Source organism: Choloepus didactylus, chromosome 5 (genome assembly GCF_015220235.1).
Source record: "Choloepus didactylus isolate mChoDid1 chromosome 5, mChoDid1.pri, whole genome shotgun sequence".
Classification (NCBI taxonomy): Eukaryota; Metazoa; Chordata; class Mammalia; order Pilosa; family Megalonychidae; genus Choloepus; species Choloepus didactylus.
Genome location: NC_051311.1, coordinates 20,217,566 through 20,237,903, shown reverse-complemented (window position 1 = coordinate 20,237,903; position 20,338 = coordinate 20,217,566). Strand labels below are relative to the sequence as shown.

At 36.2% G+C, this 20,338-nt stretch overlaps 1 long non-coding RNA gene across 1 annotated transcript in view; it reads right to left on the bottom strand.

The window, feature by feature from the left end:
- LOC119533826 overlaps positions 1 to 15,490 on the bottom strand; it is a 107,923-nt gene extending 92,433 nt beyond the window's left edge. Inside the window, exon 1 of the long non-coding RNA XR_005216885.1 lies at positions 15,454 to 15,490. This is a non-coding gene — a long non-coding RNA (uncharacterized LOC119533826). The remainder of the gene's footprint in view (positions 1 to 15,453) is intronic.
- Positions 15,491 to 20,338: the final 4,848 nt, after the last annotated feature.

Below are 20,338 nucleotides of genomic sequence, written 5' to 3'. Positions count from 1 at the left end.
AAACTGTGCAAAGGAGCCTGGCCTTTCCACTATAAGAAATTAAAAGTCATTGTAGGCATATTTTCTTATACTCCTTAAAATATTTTTTTTTTTTTTTACTTAAAAAAAAATGCCAAAATATGCAATGTTTATTTTTTGTTTCTTTCATGGAGATGATTAATATATACCAACCTTATCCCACCCAATCTGTTTTTAAGTACTAGTGATAGAGATTGTGGTGATTTGGAACCTTATATATCCCAGAAAAACATGTTCTTAAAGTTAATCCATTCCTGTGGATGTGAGCCCATTGTAAGTAGGACCTGTTGATGAAACTACTTCAGCTAAGGTGTGACCCACCTCATTCAGGATGGGACTTAATCCTATTACTGGAGTCCTTTATAAAGGGAGTGAATACAGAGAGACAGAGAAAGCCATAGAAGCAAGAAGCTGAAATTAACAAAACTCGGAAGACACAGGGATACAGCAGACACTGCCATGTGCCTTGCCATGCGACAAAGGGACAAGAATTTCGGCAGCTGGTCCTTGGGAAAAAAGCATTGCCTTGACGATGCCTTGATTTGGACATTTCCCCAATCTCAAAACTGAAAGGTAATAAATTCCTATTGTTTAAACCAAACCATTGCATGGTATTTGCTGGAGCAGCCTAGGAAACTAAAGCAGAGATTATATGTGAATTTTTTTAAGATTATATAAGAACTTTTTAATTGAAATGCATCACATTTATCATTCTTAATTTCAAACAGTTTGATTTATCATTGTTTCCTTTGGATTTAGTGTTTTTTATGTTCAGTTTAAGAACTTGTTTCCTACTCAAATCATGAAGATGTCCTTCAATGTTTTCTTTTAACACTTCATTGTTTTATCTTTTACACTATCTGAAAACCATTCGGCACTGATTATGAAACTAACTCAGAATAGTTTATTGAAAGGATCACCATTTCCCTACTGCAGAATACGATCACCTTTGCCATAAATCATATGCCATTGTATGCAGGTGTGATTTTAGACTGTTATTTTTCCATTAGTCTATTGGTCTTTCTTTTCTTGCCAGAATCACTCTGTCTTAATTACTTAATTACCTAGATCTTGGTATCAGGTAGTATAAGTACTCCATTTTTGTTCTTTTTCTCAAGATTGCCTTGACAGTTCTTAACCTATTGCATTTCCTTTAAATTTTAGAATTAGTTCGTCAATTTCCACCATTACATCTGCTGTGATTTCATTTGAGATTGCACTGAATTCATAGAGTACTTTGAAAGTATTCAGTCTTTCTTTTTAAATTTTATTGAGATTGCTCACATACCATGCAATTATCCAAAGATCCAAAGTGAACAATCAATTGTCCACAGTACCATCATAAAGCTGTGCATCAATCACCACAATTAATTTTTTTCCAACTTTTAGAACATTTTCATTACTCCAGAAAAGAAATAAAGACAAAAAAGAAAACTCAGTTCCTCCCTTACCCCTAACTACCCCCCCTCCATAATTGACGCACAGTATTGGTATAGTACATTTGTTACTGTCGATTAAATAATGTTAAAATACTGTTAACTGTAGTACACAGTTTGCAATAGGTATATTTTTCCCTGTATACTCCTCTAATATTAGCTTCTAGTTATAGTGTCATACATTTGTTCTAGTTCATGAAAGAGATTTCTAATATTTGTACAGTTAATCATGGACATTGTACACCACAAGATTCACTGTTTTATACATTCCCCTCTTTTAACCCCCAACTTTCCTTCTGGTGACATATGTGACTCTAAGCTTCCCCTTTCCACTAAATTCACACACCATTCAGCACTGTTAGTTATTCTTACAGTAACATGCTACCATCACCTCTGTCCAAACACTTAGGTTCAACCTTGTTGAACATTCTGCTCATAATAAGCAACCACCCCCCATTCTTTAGCCTCATTCTATATCCTGTTAACTTATATTTCATGTCTATGTGTTTACATATTATAATTGGTTCATATCAGTGAGACAAGCAGCATTTGTCCTTAAGTGTCTGACTTATTTTACTCAATGTAGTGCCCTCAAGGTTTCTTTGTCAACCTGTTTTTTTTTTGGCTTTCAGATGGTTTTGTTCACCCACCATACTTTCTGTCCTAACAATGGATGGTTCCCTGTATAGTTATATATTTATGTATTCACCATCATCAGCACTATCTATATAAGGACAGCTCCATTTCTTCCACAAAGAAGGAAGAAGAGTCAAAGAAGGTAGAGAGAAAAAAAGAAAAAGAAAAAGAAAGAAAAACAAACAAAAAAACATGACAGCTAAAAAGCAACAAAAGGAAAGACAGAATTAAACTAAAGTAGAATAAAAGTCAGACAACATCACCAATGTCAAGAGTCCCATACCCCTCCCTTATATCCCCCTCTTAAAGGCATTTATCTTTGATATATTACCTTTGTTACATTAAAGGAAGCATAATACAGTTTCTGTTAACTATAGTCTCTAGTTTGCATTGATTGTATTTTTTCCCCAATATCACCCTATTTTTACCATCTTATAATGTTGATATGCATTTTTTCTCCCTCATGTAAAAACATATTTGTACATTTTATCACAATTGTTGAGCACGCTAGGTTTCACTGAGTTATACACAGTCCCAGTCTTTATCTTTCCTCTTTGCTTCTGGTGTCCCACATGCTCCTAATCTTCCTCTTTCAAGCATACTCACAGCCATCTTTGTTCAATGTACTTACATTGCTGGGCTACCATCACCCAAAATTGTGTTCCAAACCTCTCACTCCTGTCTTTTCCTATCAGCCTGCAGTGCTCCTTTTAGTATTTCCTGTAGTGCAGGTATCTTGTTCACAAATTTTCTCATTGTCTGTTTGTCAGAGAATCTTTTAAACTCTCCCTCATATCTGAAGGGCACTTTTGCTGGATATAGGATTCTTGGTTGGTGGTTTTTCTCTTTCAGTATCTTAAACATATCACACCACTTCTTTCTTGCCTCCATGGTTTCTACTGAGAAATCTACACATAGTCTTATCAAGCTTCCTTTGTATGTGATGGATTGCTTTTCTCTTGCTGCTTTCAGGATTTTCTCTTTATCTTTGACTTTTGATAATCTGATTCTTAAGTGTCTTGGTGTAGGCTTATTCATATCTATTCTGTTTGGGGTATGCTGCACTTCTCGGATCTGTAATTTTATGTCTTTCACAAGAGATGGGAAATTTTCATTGATTATTTCCTCTATTATTGCTTCTGTCCCCTTTCCTTTCTCTTTTCCTTCTGGGACACACATGACACACATATTCAGTTTCCTGAGACATTGCTCATATTTATCCATTCTTTTCCCTATCTGTTCTTTTGTGTGTAGGCTTTCAGGTGTTTTGTTCTCCAGTTCCTGAGTGTTTTCTTCTGCCTCTTGAGATCTACTGTTGTATGTCTCCATTGTGCTTTTTATCTCTTGTGTTGTACCTTTCATATCCATAGATTCTGCCAGCTGTTTTTTCAAACTTTCAATTTCTACCTTATGTTTGCCCAGTGTTTTCTTTATAGCCTTCATCTCTTTTGTTATATCTTCCCTGAACTTGTTGATTTGGTTTAGCACATTTCTTTGAAAATAGTTAATAGCTTGTTTCATTAAAGTGAAACAATATCTCAACTGTATCTTGATTGAAGTGTAAGTTTGTTCCTTTTACTGGGCCATATCTTCATTTTTCTTAGTATAGGTTGTATTTTTCTCTTGTCTAGGCATCTGGTTTCCTTGGTTACCCAAGTCAGATTTTCCTAGACCAGAATGGGTTCAGGTCTCAGAGTGGGGTTATATTCAGGTGTATCTTAGAAGAATGACAGATTTTTCTGTGAGGTTTCCAGTTGCTGTGCTTTTCCTAACCTTCCCAGTAGGTGATGCCTATCAGTCTGTTGCTCTAGACTGGTGTAAGGAAGTGTGATCCCTTCAGTTTCTGTTTCCACTGTTTTCCCCCAGGCTCTGTGATCTGGTTCTGAAGGGAAAGCTGGGCCCCACCTCCTTATTCTTGAGGAAGACACACCCCCCTACAGATTTATCATCTGCATTTGAATAGTCTCTCTGTGTTATCTCCATTGCTGTCTGGGTCAAAATACTGGGAACTGAAAATGGCTGAGGCTCTCTCCACTGAAAATGGTTGCAGCTCTGTCCTCTGAGCCCCGCATTTTGAGAGAGAAAATGAGGGACAGAAAGCCCCCTTTTGGAGCCAATACAAGGCCCCCAGTTTCACTCATCAGCCGGAGGTAACACTGGTCTTCTGGGCTCCCCCTCCCAAGACAGATGAGTTTTTTGGTTCTTTAAGGTCAGTTGTCAGTAAAAGCCTCTGTCTGCTTGTTGGAGGGTTGCAGCTTATATTCAGCAGTCTACATTTGTTAATTAAAACCCCAGTTTGAGCTCAGCTGAGCAATATTTGCTTGCTCTGATCACTCAGAGAGTGCTGCTAGTTTCTAGCACAGGGAGGCTTTGCAGCAAAGCCTGCTATGGGGGAGGGGGCTCTCAGCTTGGGTCCACAGCTTTTACTTACACATTCTATGCTGTGATCTCAGGCATTCCTCTTAATCCAGATTGGTGTATGATGTGTGGACAGTCATGGTTGTCCTCCAGTAGTTATTCTAGATTATTTACTAGTTATTCCTGGTTGTCTATTATTTGTTCTGGGGAACTGACTAAATTCCACTCTTCTCTATGCCACCATCTTGCTCCTCCTCCTCAATCTTTTTAATATTGAGTTTTCTAATGCATGAATGGGTTTTCTTTAAGTTCTCTCAATAATGTTGTACAGTTTTTAGGATTGCGAGTGAGCCTATAATTTTTCATCAGCCTACATGCTTGGCAATAGTTCAGCTCTATGGCCTAAGTATGATCCTTCTGGGTCTCCACCAATGCCTTGGGTTTGATAAGTCTGGGTAAGGGGTTAGAGATTTCTTTTTTTTTTTTTCTTTTTTGGAATGAATCAACTTTTGGTTTTGTTGATTTTGACTAGTGTGCCAGTTTGGATGTATTATGTCCCCCAAAATGCCATGTTATTTAATGCAATCTTGTGGGGGCAGACATATTTAATCTTCATTAGGTTGGAACCTTTGGATTGGGTTGTTTCCATGGAGATGTGACCCACTCAACTGGAGATGTGGCCCTGCCCGTTCAGCTTTGGTCTTAATTAAATCACTGGAGTCCTATATAAGAGCTCAGACAGAAGGAGCTCACTGCTGCCGCTTAGAGAGACATTTTTGAGACAGCCGTTGAAAGCAGACTTTTGCTGATGCTTTGGAGTTACTAACCCAGTGTTTGCTCCAGAGAAGCTAAGAAAGGAGAAAACACCCAAGAGCAACATTTTGAAGAAAGCACAGGAGCAAAGAGAGGAGCTGGAACACAACCTAGGATCAGGAGACATCAGCCATGTGCCTTCCCAGCTAACAGAGGTTTTTTCTGGATGCCATTGGCCTTCCTTCACTGAAGGTATGCTTGTGTTGATGCCTTAATTTGGACATGTCCATGGCCTTCAGACTGTAATTTTGTAACCAAAAAAAACCCCTTTTATAAAAGCCGATTCATTTCTGGTGTTTTGCATTCCAGTGGCATTAGCAAACATCTAGTGTGTTTGTTTTTTGCTCTCATCTTTATTTTATCATCTTGAGTTATTAGATGAGATTATCTTCTAAAAGGCCAGTGTCACCTTTTCTTCATGGAGGCAGGTAGAGTGCAGGGCTCATTTCCTTACACAATCAGGGACTGACTGAACTGAGCAGAATCTGGGCTGTATGTATGGTAAGACTAAGCCTATCTCTGCTTTTCCCTCTGCATTTCTAGGATGTAGGCCTTTAAGGCTTTCTCCTGAGGGCTTGTTGGGTCATGTCTCTTGAGCCATGGGAAACTCTATTCTGCTTCCCAGAGTTTTTTGACTTTGGACTCTTGCACCAATATAGTGTCAGAATTTGGCAAATATTTGGAAGGAGAAACCCATCATTTGACTGAAGTCCCTTAAGTCTCCATCTCTGACACTTGAACTCTGTGGAACTGTCAAAATTTCTGCTGGTTTCTCTTTCCTCAAACAGCCCCACCTTCTGGTGGCTAATCTCAGATTCTCAGCCTTTAATTTTTCAGAATCAGATGACAATATAGGTGTACAGTTCTCTCCAGACTTTAAATTACTATCTGTTGCATCCTTTGCTGCCCCTCCACTTGGTAAATCTTTGTTTCCTCAGCATCTTGAGGTTTTGTGATATTACACTGTGATTTACAGTGGCTTGGCTTAGCTCTTTATCTCTAGCAAATGTGGAATGTGGGAAATCAGCCATATGTTGAAGAGGTCCAGTTGCCAATATTTTTTTTTATTAAAATCCCCCACAACCACCAAGAGCACTGCTGATTCCTCAGCAGCAGTCTCTGCCTGGACCAAGCCCAGAATCTCAGCCCAGATTGGCAAGCGGACGCAGAGAAAAGTCAACAACTAATGTCCAACTCACCTCTGAGAAGTTTTCCACCATATGGAATTTAATCCCTCTAGTCCTTGTTGATTCTGCACATTTCTAGTGTCTTTAAAATTATGATTTTGTATGTTGTCTGACTTATCAGTTGGCTTTAGTTTGCCATAAACTATTGCATCCTCTTCCTTGTTGTCAAATTTTTTTTCATATATATTGTAGTAAGAGTGACTTACTACAATCAAATTAAATTAGAATCTTTTCTATTTCCAAGACTGTGCTGAAAATCTAAAACACTTTCCATGTTAATCTTTCCATGTTCTTTTAAATTCTTAAATCTCATAGGTCATTTTAACTATTGTTGTACATTCAATATTCATTTAGTTTGACCATAAATTTATGGGTCCTGGTACTCTCCATTCTTGCTTGGAGTTGCATTTTTATGTAGTATTTTGTCTTCTGCCTGAGGAACTTTTTGGTTTTTATTTTACTAGGGTGTGCTGGTGATTAATTCTTAGTCCTTTTTATTTATTTATTTATTTAACATGCTTGGACTTCTTGTACTTTTTGAATCTGTAGCTTAATTTCCTTCACAGTTTTAATTAAAAAATGGCCATTAGTTTTTAAAATACTGCTTTAAAATATTCTCTCTCTCCCTCCCTCCCTCCTTCCTCTTTTTCTTCTCTTTATGGGACTACAATTGTAAGTATTTCACCATGTCTTTCCTGTGTGTGTGTGTAGGTGTTTAAGGTTTTCTGATCTACAAGCATCTGCCTGTACATTTTCTATTGTTTTCTTTTCCAGTCAATTAACCCTTTCTTCTGGTTTGCCCAATTTCCTGTATAACTCAAGCATTAAGTTCCTATTAAAAATATCTATCTATCTATCTATCTATCTATCTATCTATCTATCTATCATCTCTGGTAATTACCACTTGATTGGTCTTTAAAGATACCAATTCTCCAGTGTAGTTGTGCTTTTGTCACCTATTTTATGGATCATGTTTATTGGTTTTATAATATGCTGTATCTCATAGCTTCAATATTTCAATCATTTATGGGTCTGTTTCTATTGTCTTTTTGCCCTCGATTCCCCTATTTTGCTGGTAGTATTTTATTAAATTCTGGAAATTGGTATGAAAAAGCTATAGTGCCACTTTTGAAGTCTATATTCATATTCTGCAGTATATCAACCAAAGGACATTGTACTGAACACCAACAAGGAAGAAAGTAATGTCAGGCATGCATACACACACACACACACACACACACACACACACACACACACACACACACATATATGCCTGATGGGCATTTAGAAACCAGTGGGCCATTCAGGGACTGTAAATCCTGCTCCCAATCTCATATTTCTAAATACCTCCTCTGAATAACGTTTTCTTCTTTCACAAAGTCTTCACCCTGTCCTTTTGTAGGAAGCTCTGCAGGAGTAGCAGATTACCATCATCCAAATGGAGATTGAACTGAGTCAAGCCTGGCTTTCCACGTTTGTAAGGCTCGATTCCCCAATCCCTACCTTCTGCCTTCTAACACCTCCTCCCTTGCAGGTAACTTAACTTAGATCTTTGGGTATTTTGTATGGTCCTTAAGCCATATCTGCATTTATCCTGCTTTTCTAGTTGTTCTTTCTAGTAATAGGGTACTGCCACTAAAATTTCCACCCTAAGTGGAAATTTTACATCAAGGGACTTTAAACAAGGATGCATGTATATATTCAGAAATACCAGATAAGTAACACGGTTCATATTGCTGGGAACAACTTCATGTTTCTTTCTCTCTTATTGGTGTTCAGTACAATGCCCACTGATTGATACAGTATCCTTTAAAGATTGAATATATTGAACACAGATTTCCATAAGGTCCCTTGTTCCCTGGACCTCACTGGCTGGTCTGGCTAGGTAACTTGTGGAGCACATTGCAAAATGAAAATGCAGGGCCCTTTGTTAAAAAAGTTATTAAGACTTTGCAAGACAACAACAGGAGCACACCATGCCAAGGGTAGAGCCTTCTAAGTGTGGGGCCCTACGCTCCTGCACAGATCGCATGTTCATGCAGCTGGCCCAATTGATCACTGGACTCAGAAACATTGAGAAGCTGACTAACTCTGCTTCAACTTTCCTTCCTTTCATGCTTTTCAATTGTAACTCACTGAAGATACACAGGATAGCTCATATATTTGCAGAGACATCATAATTTACGGCTCTCTCTTCTAAGCCTGTGTACACCTGTCATTCAAATTTACCTCTGGCAAGCAGGAACCTGTAGACAAAAATGAACATGAATCAGTTTTAATATCACATTTGGATTAAAATTTACATCTTGGAATTCCCTCTTTGGCTGCCGACTGAAGGGGTTGGGGGTAAGTGGGTAGGGATAAAAGTGTTAATCCCTAAAGGAATGGGAATAAAATCTTTAAAATGTCATGTGCAGCTATGGAATTGTGTACATATACAGAAACATCACAGGCATATGTGTCTCATCAAATCTTTGCTTCATTCTATAAGAACCTCCTCAGTAATTTTTCTGATTTATAGTTGTAGTTGTCCACATTTCTTAGACTTCTAACATCAGCATTCTGTCTGCAGATGCTTCATGATTTTAACAACTCTGACAGAGATTTTCACCACTCAAACACTAAATTGTATTAATCTGTGAAATAATAAGATGTGCTAAATGGCACACAGCATGATATATTTGCATAATTCTTTGAAATGCTTCATGTTTCTTAAAAATATTAATGGAAAATTTCTCATGTTTCCTTATTACGGTTTTCTCAGTGCATGTATTAACTGTGGGAACTGTAGCTTCCCTATATAGGTCTTAAGAACTCATTTGCAGGAATCATGTGCCATCGAAGAAAAAACATTCTAACAACAAAGACCTTTGTGAGATTCCAAAAATAGTTAGGGAGGACCCAAGACTAATCCTGCTCATATGAATTTAACACTGTAGTTTAGTGTTTCATAAACTTACGACATGGAAATATTTTAATAGCAGCCCATGCCTCTCATGGAAACTCTAATCAAACAGGGTATGGGGAAGGCAATAGCCACCTTGTTTGTGGATCCTGGGATAACGGTTGTGTTTTGAAGTGTTATTGATTGTTAAGACAGAGGAGTGAATTTCCTTAGATTCAGTTTCTCTTGTGTTCTAGTTTGCTAATGCTGCTGGAATGCAAAACACCAGAGATGGATTGGCTTTTATAAAAGGAGTTTATTTGGTTACACAGTTACAGTCTTAAGGCCATAAAGTGTCCAAGGTAACACATCAGCAATCAGGCACCTTCACTGGAGGATGGCCAATGGTGTCCGGAAAACCTCTGTTAGCTGGGAAGGCACATGGCTGGTGTCTGCTCCAAAGTTCTGGTTTCAAAATGGCTTTCTCCCAGGACAATTCTCTCTAGGCTGCAGTTCCTCAAAAATGTCACTCTTAGTTGCACTTGGGGTATTTGCCCTCTCTTAGCTTCTCCAGAGCAAGAGTCTGCTTTCAAAGGCCATCTCCAAAATGTTTCTGTAAGCTGAAGCTCCTCTCTCAGTTCCAGTGCATTCTTCAAAGTGTCCCTCTTGGCTGTAGCAGCTTGCTTCTTCTGTCTGATCTTATATGGTGCTCCAGTAAGTTAATTCAGACCCACTCTGAATGGGCGGGCCAACACCTCCATGGTAATTATCCAATCAGAGTCATCACCCACTGTTGGGTGGGCACATTTCTGTGGAAACACTCAAAGAATTACAATCTAGTTAACACTGATAGGTCTGCCCACACAAGATTACATCAAAGATAATAGCATTTGGGGGACATAATACATTCAAACTGGCTCATCTTGCAAGATAGTTTTCTGTTTATAACAGAACATTATTATACCACCTTATTTGTCCAGGAATATTTCCAATTGATCAAAACCCAATCATCTTCAAGCACAATATCGAATAATTTTGTTTGAAGATAATGTCTATTATTCACTAGTGTAGAATAAAGATCAGCAATTCTTTAACCTCTTAGCTTCACTCAGTATTTTGAAACAATTTTGGTGGGAGGATAAAGGTGCTGAGTATATATTTCCATTTAATTTTGATATTCACATATATAAATGCATTTTACAAACTGAAGTACAATTATTTGGCACAAAAATTATAGCAGTCTTCTTACATTAATTTTAATTCATGATAAGAGGAACAATATATAGAATTAATTAAATTACATATAATTTTTCATTGTTGCCTCATATCAGTCATCATTTTTGTAAATGAAAGCATCAGTCTTTTTTTAGCCACCCTTGCTCCCCATGGATCTCCTCTGGGCATTACTTGCTGCCTTAGTTGAAGCCATGTGGCTAAAACACCATTCAATATTCTGTGCTTAAATATATATGGCAGAAAATGCTGAAGCAGAGACGAATTATACCATAGAAGGAGGGGTGGCTATTAGTGAATTGAGCAGTGTTTTCAGAATATTTAACTGGTTGCTGATGATGTAATTAAAAATATTTATTTTTTAAAGGACATTGTCCATCTACTACATGAGAGTTTTTGAGTTTTGTATTTTTTTGTCTTTTTACTTTTATTTTGCAGTTTGTTAATCACTTATTTAAATGCTCAGAGGTTTTTGTAAAAATAATACAAATTACCATTTGAACTTTTTTAGTGTCCCATATTATTGATTAGTTGCTCAGTTAGCATATTTTAAAGATTAAACAATCAATTGATCCCTCTAAATATTTATACATTGCTAAAAATTTCAGGTTTAATATCTGGATTTAACAGTTAAAAATTACCCCAACATTTATACTTTAATGAAAACATAATCAAACACTTTTAAAATATTTAAAGTATTTATGACAATATGATATCTTAGAATTGTGACTTTAAGTAACATTTTAAGTGTTTGATTATGTTTTCATTAAAGTATAAGTACTTTAACATTTTGAATATGAAATCTGCTATAATTATAAAACTGATATGAATACCTATCCTAACATAGTCTAAAAATACTAATACAATTCATTTAAATGTGTTTCTTCATCACCTTTGTTTTAAATTCCTTTTCAGCTTTATCATCCTATGGTCTTAATAATTTTACTGGAGTAAAATGAAAAATAAATATTATCTTTCACAAGTCAAGGTCTCAGTATCTGGGTTATTAATCAGTTGTTTTCAAGGCTCAGGTCTGGTGAGCATTTCAAAGTTATTTAAATCTAAGACAGTGATTATTATCCTCAGCTTCTGATTTTTTGCTAAACCTGAGTTGTGACAAACATACATTTAACATTCACATCTTCACTTTAGCTTTAGTTTTATGCACCCCATGGTCCACCCCTAAATTATAAACTTTTATCACTACCCGTTTTCTTGTAATTATATTGACCTGGTCTATTAGCACAACCGACATTTTACATATTTTTCCATTGCATTATAATATTATTAGACCCAGCTGGAGAATATTTCTTCCAGAAGATGTGGTAGCTCCATGTTTTAAGCCATTCGGCTAATTTGTTTCCTCAGAACATAGCTAAATGCTCTCTCTACCTATTTATTATGTGTGATCACCAGTGTTAGTTAATAGACACTCTTTCTACCTAACTCTTACGTGTGTCAACCATTGCTGATCAGTCCTTCATTTAGCATAGGGTTTGGCAAACTTTACTGAACTTGCTACCTGGATTTGTAAATAAAGTTATATTGGAACACAACCATGCTCTTTCATTTAAAGGTATTGCTTATGTCTGCTTTTGCACTATAAAAGCAGCATTGTGTAGTTGTGAAAGAGACCCTATGACTTGCAAAGCCTAAACTATTTACTGTCTCTTTACGGAAACAACTTGCCAACCCTTGCCCTAGAAGACTGTACTTCCTTTTTCTAGAATGACTGAGGTTACACAGAAGTCCCTGTTTTATTATTTGTTGCTTACAGAGGTAGAAACACAGTATCTTATTAAAATAGGATTTTGCTATTCACAAATACCTTCCATTACTTCAGGGGCACAAAGTTAAACGATATTTCTCTTTCTTACTGTCAGTAGTGGGCATGTGACTGAATACCAGTCAGTAGAATGTGGATGGAACTGAGCAATGCACCGCAGCATGAACAACTTATAATGTTTTACACTGATATCCAGAAGTTAGTTTGTAATGACTAGTCACTTATAACACATATTTAATTTGCAGAAATAAAATTCCCATATAAATGAAAGCCATAATTTATTTTTCTATTATATCTACCTTTCTTTTATATCACACCTCTCTTTGGACATGTTATACCATCATTTTATTTCTTTTGAGGATTATTATGAGCTAATGCTCTTTTAAAAGTTCTTTTCCTATTAAACTTAATAACCACATCAGCAACAATATTATATGCCATTATCCAATAAAATATACTATTATTATTACTGTTATTATTTAATGTTCAGACTGTCACATCTTGACTAGTAGGATCACTTTAAAAATGACAATTTTCAATACTTCCCCTAAAGTTTCCTAACTATCTTTGATATTGTTTTGTAACAAGATGTTTCAGACTCATCCTGATATTGTTCACATCAGGTTTCCAATTTACCATATAATTCTGTATTTCCACTTGTAGAATATAGAGATGGTCTATTCTAATGACAATTGGCTTTTTAGTCCTCACACCATAATGCTGTTTAAGATACGAGTAAATGATTTTTAAAATTCATTTATCCCTTCTTCCTCCTGCTAATAGCCCCACTACTTGGTTTGCAAAGTAATGTAGTAACAACATCCAGTGGCTTGATTTGGGGCGGAGTGGGAGGGGGAGGACAGATATGATTTTTCCATTTTGAAAAATATAAATAGGCACAAAGCAAAATACTGTTGGAACAGCATTCAGTGTGAGCCCTGTACCCACTGATACAATAACTTGTGTACGTGGCATGTGCATTCATTGTCACAGAGTGGTGTTTGGGGTCCATGCACTAATTGTGCAGAAGTGCTGCATTCCATGGCATCTCCTCTTGTCAACTCTCTTTCTTTCTGATCACACTATTTTTGTGGACAACAGATATTGACCACATAGGTTCATTATTCGTGGTCTCCGCCACCAGAGCCCACACAAACAAACCTCCCACCACCAGATTTTAGATGGAGGAAATGGGGAAAAGCTCTCTGAACAGTGAGCTATGGCACTTTGGGTCAAACTAGTTTCAAAACTAACTTCCTAATTTAGTGAACAAAGGGCTCATAGAAGAGTTAATTTTACTGAAATATGGAACTATGACTGTGCCTCTTCATTGTAATTTTGGAAAGTTTTGGTACGCCGGGATAAATAAAGAGTTGAAATATCTGCTTTCAGTAATTACAGTTCTACAACTCAAGGAAGATTTTAAAAAATGCAAGTGTCTTTCATATGCCCTGAATGCATGTGACACAAATATCATAGAAATTAAGAATAATGAAGTACAGTATGGACAATATTGTGAGTATCGTGAGATACTGTGCCTTTACTCAAAACAGTTTCAATTTTCTAGTTGCATGGTACTGCTCATAATGGTGGGGAAATTCTCAAATACCTGTTTGGTATAGATTAGAACTGGATTATTACTTTTGTTTCTCTAATATTTCAGTTTTTAACTTGTAATTAGACCAGGAATGGTGTTTTTGTTTGATTATCCTTGATATGAATATTGAACATAATTTCAGGTGTTTCATTCTTATAATTTCAATAAATAAAATGAAATGTCTCATTAGAATTTAAATAGACAATCTAAAATTTCCTCTTTCATGGAAAGATTGCTTTGAAAATCTTTGCCTAAAGGAGTGTCTGAGAAATTCTAGGCTTTCAAGAAGTTTGTCAACATGAATAGATGTATAATTTAATTAAATTTTGAAATATTTTTTTCCTCTCAATCCCTTTCCCTCTTTTTACTTTTTCTTTACTTCTCATTGCTCCTTTCTGTTCCTTTCCATATGCATGGATTACTTGTCAGTTAACAGACACCTAACGAATAATCAAAACAAAATGCTGATTTTTATAAAGACTTAAAGAAGACAAAAAAGAAACAAGTTACATTCTAGAGCATATACTGAGATAAAGCAGAAAGTTCTTGGATAAATCCTACTATAATAAAGTATTCACACAGTTTATAAGAACTTATTTTATAAACAACTTAAATAATATTCTTAATATCAAAGAGCAATAGGGCAAAATTACTTCCATCTCTTCTATCCACCTTTTCGCACATACACACACACACACCCATACACACATGCACACACACACGAAACTTAACACCAGAATGTAGTAAGAGCCCTAACATGGATGAGCAATGAATATGGAAATGATGGCCAGCCAAGCGCTCTCATTTCTGTATTAATCATAGAGATGTATGACTATATATAAATATCCCTTTCATTAACTAGAAATGTTTCTCTTAGGGGTATTTAAGTATGAGTCCAATGTGCGGAATAAGAAAAACAACCAAAAACATCTACTTGGATTAAACTTCTTTCTGTATGAAGAGCAACCTTTACAGCCACAGAGATGTGCACTTTTGTGACACACACAGTTCAGAAGTCACCGTGTATCAGAAGCAATGGCTTTGACATTGCAATTCTCAACCAAAATAAACTTCCAAAACAAGACTGGAAAACAGCGATCTTTCAAATAAAATCTGTAAGCATTCTCATCGTAAAACCAATGACCTCACAGAAAGCCACTTTTTTATTACATAGACAGAAAGAATGCATCTGGAAAGCCAAATCTTGATACCAGCTTATAATATACATGTATGATATTGCTTGAAGATGACAATATTTAACTTAGATGTTTCCTACTTGTAAATATTTCCTCATAATAATTTTATCTATATCAGCATTCATTTAACTCTATTTTAAAATTAGCTAAATCTATTTTTTTCTTTAAAATATACATTTCAAATTTAATTCCATGTAAAATGCCAATTCTAGTTCTCATTTTTCCTTAGCAAGCAAATATCCCTCATAATTCTTTACCAAGACTTGGCCTTGAAATATTGTATCTAAAGAGCAAATAAAGAACACAAACCTGTCCAAACTCTCAGGATGTTCAGCCTGCAACTCTAGGAAAGCCTTTATCTAAAACCAATGAACTTCTCAGAGCTGTTGAGAAATGACCAGAGGGGCCAATTAGCTGTTGCACAATTGGAATCTTCCTGATGCTTTGTCAATAATTTATAAAATGGAGAGGGCAGAAGGGGTCACTGTCGCTGAGGGGAAGTTAAAATTAAAATGTTTCTCTTACATATCGTGCTCCAGAAAGCAAGAGGATACCTTTGTTTCCAGAGGAAATCCATCTTGATGTAAAACAGACAATAAATTGTGCTATATTGAAAAATAAAAATTGTGTAGTCATCAGAGTCTGCTTTTGCAAACAATTTTTCTTACCTGACTTAGATTTCAAATCCCTAACAGATAATGCAAATATATTGCCTTTATTTTTTTCTCTATTGCTATTCATCTACACTTGCCTAGAATTCTACTAATTCCCATTGATCATTTCCTGAAAGAGGAGCATATTCAATCCTTCTTTTTCTTTGTACACTCACTCTTATGAGTAAGCTCAGTAGACTAAAATATTTCTCAATTAATTCTAAGTTATCTGGCTTCAAATTCTATATGAGCCACAAAGGAATGAACTTGGAGACCTCATTCCATTCCCTTTTTAGCATATTCTGAAAACTAGATTCCTACCACTAAAAATACAGCATTCAATTCCACTCTCAAACTTTATGACACTATAAAGGGAATTATGTGAAATTTTAATTATTTAGTAAGTTTATATAAAGATGTGATAAATTAAAAATGTCCATATCTAAACAATAAGAGGAAACACATGATAACAAAGGATGTGAGCTTTGTGAAGTTTTTGGATCTAGGAATTTTTGATAGATAAGGATTTAGGGTAGTGAGAAATCTTGAATTCACTAAAGACAGACCGTGAAGGAAAGGTAAGGTAGAGGGAAGTGAAAAGAGAGATTATGCCAGTTTGAATGTATTGTGTCCCCCAAATGCCATTATCTTTGATGTAATCTTGTGTGGGCAGACATTATCAGTTTTGATTAGATTTCTTTGAGTGTTTCTTTGGAGCTGCGCCCCACCCAGCTGTGGGTGATGACTCTGATTGGATAATTTCCATGGAGTTGTGGCCCCACCCATTCAGGGTGGGTCTTAGTTGAGTCACTGGAGCCATATAAATGAGCTGATGGACAGAGGGAACTCAATGCAGCTGAGAGTGAACTTTTGAAGAGGAGCTACAGCCAAGAGGGACACTTTGAAGAAAGCACAGGAGCTGCAGATGAGAGACATTTTTGAAGATGGCTGTTGAAAGCAGACTCTTGCTCCAGAGAAGCTAAGAGAGGACAGATACCCCAAGTGCAACTACGAGTGACATTTTTGAGGAACTGCAGCCTAGAGAGGAATGTCCTGGGAGAAAGCCATTTTGAAACCAGAACTTTGGAGCAGATGCCAGCCACGTGCCTTCCCAGCTAACAGAGGTTTTCCGGACGCCACTGGCCATCCTCCAGTGAAGGTACCCAATTGCTGATGTGTTACCTTGGACACTTTATGGCCTTAAGACTGTAACTGTGTAACCAAATAAACTGTTTTTATAAAAGCCAATCCATCTCTGGTGTTTTGCATTCCAGCAGCATTAGCAAACTAGAACAGAGATAAAGCTGAGTGTGATTCAAGTCAAACAGGTTGCTCCATTTACTTAACCTTCTTCAGGAATGCCTCACCATGCACAAAGCCATCAGAAATGAAAATGAACAAAAAATCCTGTATGTGAAAAATGAATTTACTATATTAGCATCCAGAAGAAGAAAAAAAGATGATTTTCTCTAGCTTTTTAGCAGAATTAACATTCTAGCCTCTGTCCTAAGTTTTATTAAGATTTTTTTTTTAATTTTTCATGAAATGAAAGCTCTGATAGGACAAGTCCTAAGAGGGAAAAATAAGATAAAGACATGCTAGCATTCATTAAATAACAGGACTATTCAGGGACAAGTAAATGAAACAGATCAATATATTTAGCCATTAGTAAAAATATCATAACCCATAAACTAACAAGTAGATTCTTCTCAAGTGCCCCTAAACTGTATAAGAATTTTTTAGTTCAAACACACAGAAAATCTTGGCACTACGGAGCAAATTCCTGTGTTTTCTGTATTTTGGGGCCGGTAGTTTCTCTCTTAATTCCAAGATCTGATATTCTGTCCTTTGAACCTAGATGACTATCATTCTATCTCCTCTCTTTTATCACTTTTTTGCCTACATTCTTTAGGCAGTCCCATCCCACTCCCTTGCCTTCCGTTACCATTTGACATTGAGGATTCTGAAACCCCTACCTGAGACTCACACCCATCAAAATGGACTCATTTATTCAACTGTCTAAATCAAGTTATGCTTATGTATGTCCTCCTCAGCGATATGAAAACCGGGTGGACCTCTGTAAAATATTTGTAGCTACTGCTTTAATGATGCTGATATTCTTCTCTGTCCCTTAGCTTAGACCACTTTTCATAACTGCCCACTGCCTTCTTCCCAGAACTCTCACTTTCAGAAAAGTGAATGTCTGCCTAACTATTCACTTGGCAATTCATGAAGTTATATTCTAAACAGCTTACCTTGCCTCTGCCACGAGGTAATATCAGAACAAATTTTCTGATTGTGCATTTCTGGATATTGATTCTTACTGATGATATAGAATCTCAGACCCTTCTTTTATGGGGTGAGGATGCTGAGCATATTAACATAGGTGTCTTCTTTGGGATTTACATAATATCCTTCTCTGGGGTGATCTTCTTTGATTAAATTTTGCATAATGTATCCTTTTCCTGCCTTAACTTTGATACCTGAAGTGAGATTCTTACAGTGGAAATATAATCCATCATATTTTTTTTTCCATCAACTCTTACCAAATTCTGTCTTCTAATTAGTGTTTTTAGGCCCCTTATATTTAATGTGATTATTGACATTTTAGGACTTAAGACTTCCTTTTGGTTATTTATTTTGTTAGTTCTCCCTTTTTCTATTCTTTTATTTTTTTCTGCATTTCTGTGAGTTACTTGAATATTTTTAGAATCCCATTTTGATATAGCTATGTGCTTTTTACTGTATACCTGTCTATATAGCTCTTCTTTGCTATATACTTTTTTAAATTTAATTTTATTGAGAGTGTTCACATTCCATACAATTATCCAAAGATCCAAAATGCACAATCAATTGCCCATAGTACCATCATACAGCTGTGCATCCGTCACTACAATAAATTTTTTTTCCAATTTTTAGAACATTTTCATTACTCCAGAAAAGAAATAAGATGAAAAACAAAACTCAGTTCCTCCTCTACCCCTAACCACCCCCCCCTCCATTATTGACTCATGGTATTGGTATAGTATATTTGTTGCTGTTGATGAAAGAATGCTAAAGTACTACTAACTGTAGTACATAATTTGCAATAATTATAATTTTCTCTTTATACCCCTCTATTACTAGCTTCTAGTCATACATTTGCTCTAGTTCATGAAAGAGATTTCTGATATTTGTAGAGTTAATCCAGGCATTGTCCACCACAAGATTCACTATTCTAGACATTCCCCTCTTTTAACCTCCCAGTTTCATTCTGGTGATATGTGTGTCTCTAAGCTTCCCTTTTCCATCACATTAACACACCATTCAGCATTGTTATTCTCACAATAACGTGCTACCATTACCTCTGTCCACTTCCAAACACTTAGATTCAACCTAGTTGAACATTCCGTTCATAACAAGCAACCACTCCCCATTCTTTAGCCTTGTTCTATATCCTGTTAACTTATATTTCATGTCTATGTACTTACACATTATAATTAGTTCATATCACTGAGACCATGCAATACTCGTCCTTATGTGCCTGACTGATTTCACTCAATGTAGTGTCCTCAAGGTTTCTTCATCAACCCTTTTTTTTTAAGATGGTTTTGTTTACCCACCATACTTTCCATCCTAAGTAAACAATTGATGGCACCCTGTATATTTACATATTCATGTATTCACCACCATCACCACTATCTATATGAGGATATCTTCATTTCTTCCACAAAGATGGAGGAAGAGTCAAAGAAGGTAGAGAGACAAAAGAAAAAGGAAAAAAAAAATGGCAGCTAAAAAGCAACAAAAGGAAAGACAGAATTAAACTAAAGTAGAAAAAGAGTCAGACAACATCACCAATGCCAAGAGTCCCATACCCCTCCCTTATGTCCCTCTCTTACAGGCATTTAGCTTTGGTATATTGCCTTTGTTACATTAAAGGAAGCATAATACAAAGTTTCTGTTAACTATAGTCTCTAGTTGGCATTGATTGTATTTGTCTTCCATGCCATCCTTTTTTTAACACCTTGCAAAGTTGACATTCACTTGTTCTCCCTCATGTAAAAATATATTTGTACATTTTATCACAATTGTTGAGCATTCTAGGTTTCACTGAGTTATACAGTCCCAGTCTTTATCTTTCCTCTTTCCTTCTGGTGTCCCACATGCTTCTAACCTTCCTCTTTCAACCATAGTCATAGTCATCTTTGTTCAGTGTACTTACATTGCTGTGTGAACATTATCCAAAATTGTGTTCCAAACCTCTCACTCCTGTCTTTTCCTATCTGTCTGCAGTGCTCCTTTAGTATTTCCTGTAGAGCAGGTATCTTGTTCACAAACTCTCTCATTTTCTGTTTGTCAGAACATATTTTAAGTTCTCCCTTGTATTTGAAGGACAGTTTTGCTGGATATAGGATTCTTGGTTGGCAGTTTTTCTCTTTCAGTATCTTAAATATATCACACTACTTCCTTCTTGCCTCCATGGTTTCTGCTGAGAGATCCGCACATAGTCTTATTAAGCTTCCTTTGTATGTGATGGATTGCTTTTCTTTTGCTGCTTT